The sequence below is a fragment of the Phocoena phocoena genome, chromosome 2, assembly GCF_963924675.1.
Source record: "Phocoena phocoena chromosome 2, mPhoPho1.1, whole genome shotgun sequence".
Lineage (NCBI taxonomy): Eukaryota > Metazoa > Chordata > Mammalia > Artiodactyla > Phocoenidae > Phocoena > Phocoena phocoena.
In genome coordinates, this window is record NC_089220.1 from 139759455 (window position 1) to 139767149 (window position 7695).

The window sequence follows — 7695 nt, forward strand, 5'->3', positions numbered from 1 at the left end:
ACCTGCACTCTCCCAGTCGTAATGTTGATGTTTCTATAGGGTGTGTGCTGCAGAACCACAGAGCTGCCCTTCCCCCCATACCGTGTGCTGTTACCAGCCCAGCCCTGACACTCGCTTGAATGCTACCCCCAATCCCTGGGCAAATTACGTAACCTCTCAGGGCCTCAGTTTCCTCATCTGTAAACTGGGGTAAAAAATACCCAGCCCATCAGGTGATACCTGTAAAGTACTCACTCAGCACAGTGTCTGGTCCGCAGTGGTAGCTACTATGATTAAATTACACCCTCCTCCGTTCTGAGGCAGGCACACTCTTTCAGTGGGCTGGCTGTGGAGTCTTCTAACTCTTCTGCATTGGCCCAAACCCAGGCGTTCGTGGATGAAATCTCTGCCCTCCCTGTGGCCCTTCTTTGGTGCCGTTAGGTGATTTTTTTTTTTTTCCTAGGAGGAGAGCGGCCAGCCTCCTTGCATTGCTGCTGTGCTGAAAGCAGCCTTTGGTGTGGCCTGATCCCTGGGTGGCACATGGGGTGCCTTGTAACCATTTTGCAAGCTGCCTGCTCCTTTGAGATCAGAGGTCAGCAGACGGTCCTCTGAGGCAGTGCTTCCCGACATGTTCACATCATGACACGCAGAAAATGTGGGCAGCCGCTGGGGCAAAGGGACCAGGCTGATTGAGGCTGGTGGGGTCTTGGTGGCAGCTGCCACCCCACACCCCAATGCCTGCTTGGGGACTGGAGGCTCTAGAACCCGTTTCAGGCACATGAGTGGGCAGTGCTCGCTAAGGGGTGCCTGGCGGTCAGGCCACATCACTACCAAGTCCTCTCATAGAATCCTGGGCAGGGCCAGTCTTCTTAGTTCCCTGACCAGGAACGGAACCCGTGCCCCCTGCAGTGAAAGCGCACAGTCTTAACCACTGAACCGCCAGGGAAGTCCCGCAATAGGGCTCTTTATCATTGACATGGGTCTCAAATCTGAGTCCTGTACACTCCCTTCATGGGAAAGAGACCCCTGCAGCCTCCCCAGTGCTGATTGAGGTGTAAATTATTTTTGTTTTATTAAGTATACTCCTTATAGTTGTCATGCAAGCATCAAGCCAAAATGAGTCAAAGGTCAAAACTATACAGAGGGCTTCCCTGGTGGCGCAGTGGTTGAGAGTCAGCCTGCCGATGCAGGGGACACGGGTTCGTGCCCCGGTCCGGGAAGATCCCACATGCCGCCGAGCGGCTGGGCCTGTGAGCCATGGCTGCTGAGCCTGCATCCGGAGCCTGTGCTCCGCAACGGGAGAGGCCACAACAGTGAGAGCCCCGCGTACTGCAAAAAAACCCCCAAAAAACAAACAAACAAAAAACTATACAGAAAAATACACATAAAGCAATCTTGGTCATACCTCTGCCCCTTCTGTGCAGCCCCCTTCCACACTTGAGTACCAATTTTTAAAAAATAATTAATTTATTAATTTATTTTGGCTGTGCCGGGTCTTAGTCTCAGCATGTGGGATCTTTTAGTTGTAGCATGCGGGATTTTTAGTTGCTGCATGCGGACTTCTTTGTTGCGGCATTCATGTGGGGTCTACTTACCCAACCAGGGAGGAACCCAGGCCCCCTGCACTGGGAGCGTGGAGTCTTGCCCACTGGACCACCAAGGAGGTCCCTTGAATACCAATTTTTATTAGATCTGATTTATCCTTCCAGTATTTCTTTCTGCAAACAAACAAACAAACAAAACCCCCCCAAATTATATGTACACACACATTTATCTCTCTCTATTCTTGTACTTCCCTTTTTTTAATCAAAAGGTAGCATATTACAATTTGTTTTTTTACTTAGCAGTACATTCTGGAGAAGTTTACATAATAAAAATAAACAAGGGATTAAAAGATACACGCTATTATATATAAAATAGATAACAAACAAGGACCTAATGAATAGCACAGGGAACTATACTCAATATCTTTTAATAATGTATAATGGAAAAGAATCTAAAAAAGAATATATAGGGACTTCCCTGGTAGTCCAGTGATTAAGACTCTGTGCTTCCAATGCAGGGGATGTGGGTTAGATCCCTGGTTGGGGAACTAATATCCCACATGCTGTGTGGTGCAGCCAAAAAATTTAAAAATAAATAAAAAAAATAAAAATAAAAAAGAATATATATATATGTATATATATATTGTATATATATAATTGAATCACTTTGCTATACACCTGAAACTAATACAACACTGTAAATCAACTATATTTCAATAAAAAATTTTTAAAAAGGGACAGAGAATGCAAAAATAAATAAACAAAACTACAAACCCAATACAATTCAAAGTGACAATATTAGTTTAATGGGAAGGATGATGTTGTTTGGCTGAAACCAAACTGCCACTTACAGTGATATCGGACTGACCAGTAAGAGTAGATTTCCTTTTGAGTTTGACATGCCTGTGGATGCTGCCCTGTGCTGGGGAATGACTTAGTTCTCCCACTACTTTTCTCTATTTGAATTACTGCAATACTTCTGTTTGCACAGTGGGCTGTTACATCATTCGGGCTGCACTTGGCTTCAATGCATCATTTATGCATTAAATCCACCTCTGTTCTTTTCTTGTTAGCCAGCAGCAATTAAAAAGGACTGCTTGATGCCAATGCCATCATACACACAAATGCAGACTTGGGCAGTGAAATCCTGTGTGAACAGTAGATTGTAAGGTGGTCATGCCGACAGTAATGATGATGAAAATAATCATGATGGCTAACATTTACCAAGTACTTGCTATGAGCTGGCACCGTGCTATGCTTATATATATATATATATATATATATATATATATATATATATATATATATATGTATATTTGTTTGTTTGTTTTGGCTCTGCTGGGTCTTAGTTGCAGCATGTGGACTTCTTACTTGTGGCACGCGGGCTTCTTAGTTGCGGCATGCATATGGGATCTAGTTCCCTGACCAGGGATCGAACCTGGGCTCCCTGCCTTGGGAGCTCAGAGTCTTACCCACTGGACCACCACAGAAGTCCCTGTACTAAGTGCTTTACATGCAGGATTTTATGTAATCTTCCAAACAACCCTATAAAGTAAGCACTACCCATTTTACAGACGAGAACATTTAGTCTTAGAGGGATTAAATATTAACTTGCTCAAGATCACATGTATGGGAAATGGGACAGTCAGAATTTGAACCTGTGTCAGGCTGACCCCAGTGATCACTGGAAGGGCTGGTAGCTGGGGCAGGGACCTTACTATACTCTTTGCCATCAGGTGCTGGCCATAACTGCTCACCTGGCTAGGCACTGCTGGACCGGGCCAGGCCGGATATATGGGGTCTGGGGCAGAGGGAGGAAGGGGAGTGTGTGGGTGACAGTCCCTGTGGGGGCGTGGACCCCCTGGGACCCTCTCCCTGAGTCCTGGGTGAAAGTGTGCTGAGCCTGTTATGTGACCCTGCCTCCTCTCTCTCAATATCAAAGTGAATAAACACACATACACACACACCCCAAAAATACCATTTAGACAATAATGCTCTATGTCCATGACGGGTGACTGTAACAGTGACACTTTGTCAGCTTCTGGTGAAGGACTGACAGTTCTGAATGTTCTTCTACGGTCCCTGGGCAGCTGTGCTGGGCTGGGGTTGGGCCAGGCTCAGGGTGAAAGTGTGGACTCTGTAGCCATCACCTCCCCGTGGCCTTCCACCTCCCTCAACTCCTGCCCTGCCTCACTTTCTCTCCTGGCCCCTCTCCTGGTGATGCCTGTTTGCTCATTCCCTGCCCTGGGCCTGTCCGTGTTCCCTGTTGTAGCCTCAGCCTGTAGCTCCAAGTCCAGGAGAAACAGGGCGATCAGGTAGGCCTGAAGCTGAGGCCTCAGCCCAAGCTTAGTTTGCAAGTCACAGAGCATGTCTGAGCTTACCATGCTTCCTGGGCAACAGAAGTTGCATATTAGTTCAATGACAAAGACAATGACCCAATTGAGTTCTATTGGGAGCTGGCTGCCATCCTTTTGAATGGCCCTCAAGGATCAGGACACACAGGGCCTACCGGACTGCTGGGGCTGACTCACGCTAAGGCTTGTATAACAAATGCCTTGGCCCTCAATGCCTGGGTACTCCCACTGCCTGCCAGAGACCCTCTCCTTGTGAGGGCCCCGGGAGGCATACACAGGCCCAAGGGAGCAGAGGAGGGCACACTCCATGCCCACCTTGGAGCCAGGCCTGAGAATGCAAACACCCTTCCCTTTCACACCCTACTAGGCCCCAGGAAGCCCAGCCCTTTCTGTTATGCCTCTCACCCCGCATGGTAATTTGGTTTCTCTTTTCCTAGATTAATATGGTTATAAAAACTAAGTTAGGGCTTCCTTGGTGGCGCAGTGGTTAAGAATCCGCCCGCCAAGGCAGGGGACATGGGTTCAAGCCCTGGTCCAGGAAGATCCCACATGCTGCAGAGCAAGTAAGCCCATGCGCCACAACTACTGAGCCTGCGTGCCACAGCTACTGAAGCCTGCGAGCCACAACTACTGAGCCCGCATGCCACAACTACTAAAGTCCACGCACCTAGACCCCGAGCTCTGCAACAAGAGAAGCCACCACAATGAGAAGTCCGTGCACTGAGCAAAGAGTAGCCCCCGCTCGCCGCAACTAGAGAAAGCCCACATGCAGCAACGAAGACCCAATGCAGCCAAAAATAAAATAATAAATAAATAAAAACTAAGTTAGCCTGTCCCTATGGCTCCAGGTGACATGCCAGACACTGTTAGAGCTCCAGAAATGTTGGTCCCATCATGAAGTTCCCTGTGTGGTTTTTGCTTGGCTCACCATGATTGGATTTGGGTACTCTTTTCTTTTGGGTTTGTGCTTCTACTAGAATCCTTTCCTGTTTAAACAATTTGTCTTCTTGCATTACAAAAGCTATATGTATGTAAGAACCATCCATCCCACCCTGTGCCATCCTGACCTGATCTCATCTCATCAGTTCTCCCCTGGCCCACTTGGCTGCAGCACATGGCCTCCCTGCTGTTTCTCTATCCCTCCAATTGCATTCCTACCTCAGGGCCTTTTACACTGGCGGTTCCCTGTCTGGACCTCTCTTCCTTGACACCCATGTGACCACTCATCTCTCAGGACTTTGCTCAGATGTCACCTTCACTGCCTCCAGTATGTTAAAATACAAACAGCACTCCCCACTCCCCTTCCCTTGCCTCACAGCACTTTTTGTCATTGGACACACTATATTCTCCTCATTTGTGTTTGTTGCCTTTCTTCTCCCACTAGAATGTCAGCTCTACATGAGCAGGAATTTATATCCGTTTTGCTCATTGCTGTTCCTCAATGGCTATAACAGTGCCTGGCACATAGTAGGTGCTCCATAAATATTTGTGGTGTTTTTTTTTGTTTTTATACAGCAAGTTCTTATTAGTTATCCATTTTATACATATTAGTGTATACATGTCAATCCCAATCTCCCAATTCATCACCCCACCATAAATATTTGTTGAATGAATGATTTCATTGTAGAAAATTTGAATCTACCTAAAAGCACAAAGAAGAAGTAAAAGATGCCTAGAATTTCCAAACCTTCCAACTGAGTTCCCTGTCTCTGGAGGCATTTAAGTGGAAACTGAGCATCCATTTGGTGAGGGGTTGTGGAAAGGCCGCATATAGTGGGTGGAAGTGGGATTCCTTCTCTCAGGGAAATTCTGGGGTCCCGTAGAAGGCTCCCCACTGTGTTACCCCCTAACTGGGATCGCCTCTTGGTGGGTGTAGAGCCAAAAGACCCAACCAAGTCAAAGAGGGAAGGATTTATTACTTGCAGCAAGTGGGATCTTTCCCAAAGCAGTATCTCTTCAAATAGCAAAACTGGGAAACTTCTAAGCTAAGGGGACATGCATATTCATGAAGGGGCCTGAGCAGAGGAGAATTTAGCATAGAATTGGGGCAAAGGTGGACAGAGTCCAAGCTTTAGTTGACTGAAGTCACGAGGGTCAGAAAAAGTCATCATTGTTTCTTAGGTTCTGACCAATCTGGGGGTCTCAGCATGTAGTTACCATCCTCCACCTGGGTGGGGGCCTTAGTTCCAGCAGAACTCAAAGATGTGTATCAGGTTGTGATGTATATCCCTTGAGGAGGGACTAGGACTCTGTTTTATCGCTGAACTATTGTTTCTTGACTGCTTTTCCTTTGTTCCTGCATTCCCTCACTTCCCTTAAGATCATTAATTACTGAGACCTGTTCAAGGGCAAGCACTGTGGCCAGGCTTAGATCACTAAACGGCTTAGGCCAAAAATGGCTTCTCTTATGTCAAGAAAGTCATGCCTGGTTCTTTTTCTCCAGGGAACCCGTACCCTATCTGCTTACAACTGCCCAAGTCATTCTCCGCGATTTAGAGCCACTGACCAGCATAGGGCTCTTCCTTTGGCCCTCAGCACTGGGTGAGGAGTCCTACAACCCAGGAGGCTTGGGAAACAGGGTGGAGTGGAATCATCTATCAGAGCCAAACAAGACTGTCCCAGGAGGAAATACAGCAGAGACCTGCTCAGGGTTGGGCAAACAGTGACAAAGGTGGGGTGAAGCCACTCACTGGCCAGGCTGATTCAATGAATGTCAAACCATCCCCACATCCTCAGATGTGTCCCCATCTACCTGCCACAATGTCTGGAATTCCACCACTAGATTTAAGTTTCTGCTTTTAGCATGCACTCCTAGGAGGGTCAGGTGTTCTGCCATCTCAGCCACATAAACCAGGTCTGAATTTGCATGTCAACCAAGAATGGGTCACGAGGAGGTGTAAGTTTTGGTAATGGGGGCATTTAGAAGCAGGGGCACTGCCAGGAAAGTACGCAGCCTACAAACACTGTTCTCTGTGACAGGAGTCCTCGGAATCGAAGACCTCAAAGTAGCGGTGACCTCACAGATAAACCCCAGTGCAGGCACTGGAGCTGGTTATCTGGGACAGGAAGTGGCTAAGGAAAGCATGAACCAATGCAAAATCCCCTCTCAACAGTTGCATAATTTCTCCAAGGACTCGGTCTTCCCAGAAATGAGGTTATTGGGGCAACTCACCTGTGGGGAACATTTCCCCAAATGAACTCCTTGAAGGTTCACTTGGGACAGACACTTGGGGGATGATATTATGGCAGACACATCACACATGCCGCCACTTCTTTGTCCTAGCCTGTGGCAGACATTGCTAATCCATCACCACACAGCTGTGGACTCCTTTCCACAGTGTTCCAGACAGTCACTACTAATCTATCAGAATTCACTCATGAGGTGAGACGTAAATGGCTATTGCTGGTGGAAGAGCCATTCCTGAGTGTGGGGCAAAATAAATGTGTCTACACCATCCCTACCCCTCAGGAATCATAGGGTTAGGATTCCTCAGATGAGGAGGCCGAAGCTCAGGAAGGGAGTGAGAACCGGCCAAGGTCACGCGGGGCATTCTTCGGGGAAGGAGGGTCTGGAGCTCTGGTCTTCCTACTCCTGGCCCAGAAGCCTTGGCCTGTGACTGGACAGTTGGTCTGGGAGACAGAGCACACATGTGCGTGTCCCTGTGCCCACACACCCAGAAGGAGAAGCCTTTATAGCCCCTCACGTCAACAAGCACAGGGGGTGAAGTCCCAGGGTGGTTGGGTTGACCTTACAAAATTTGGACTTTCTGGGCTCCATGAGTCAGTGGGGCAGCAGTGGGCAGATGTCGGGGAGGCCT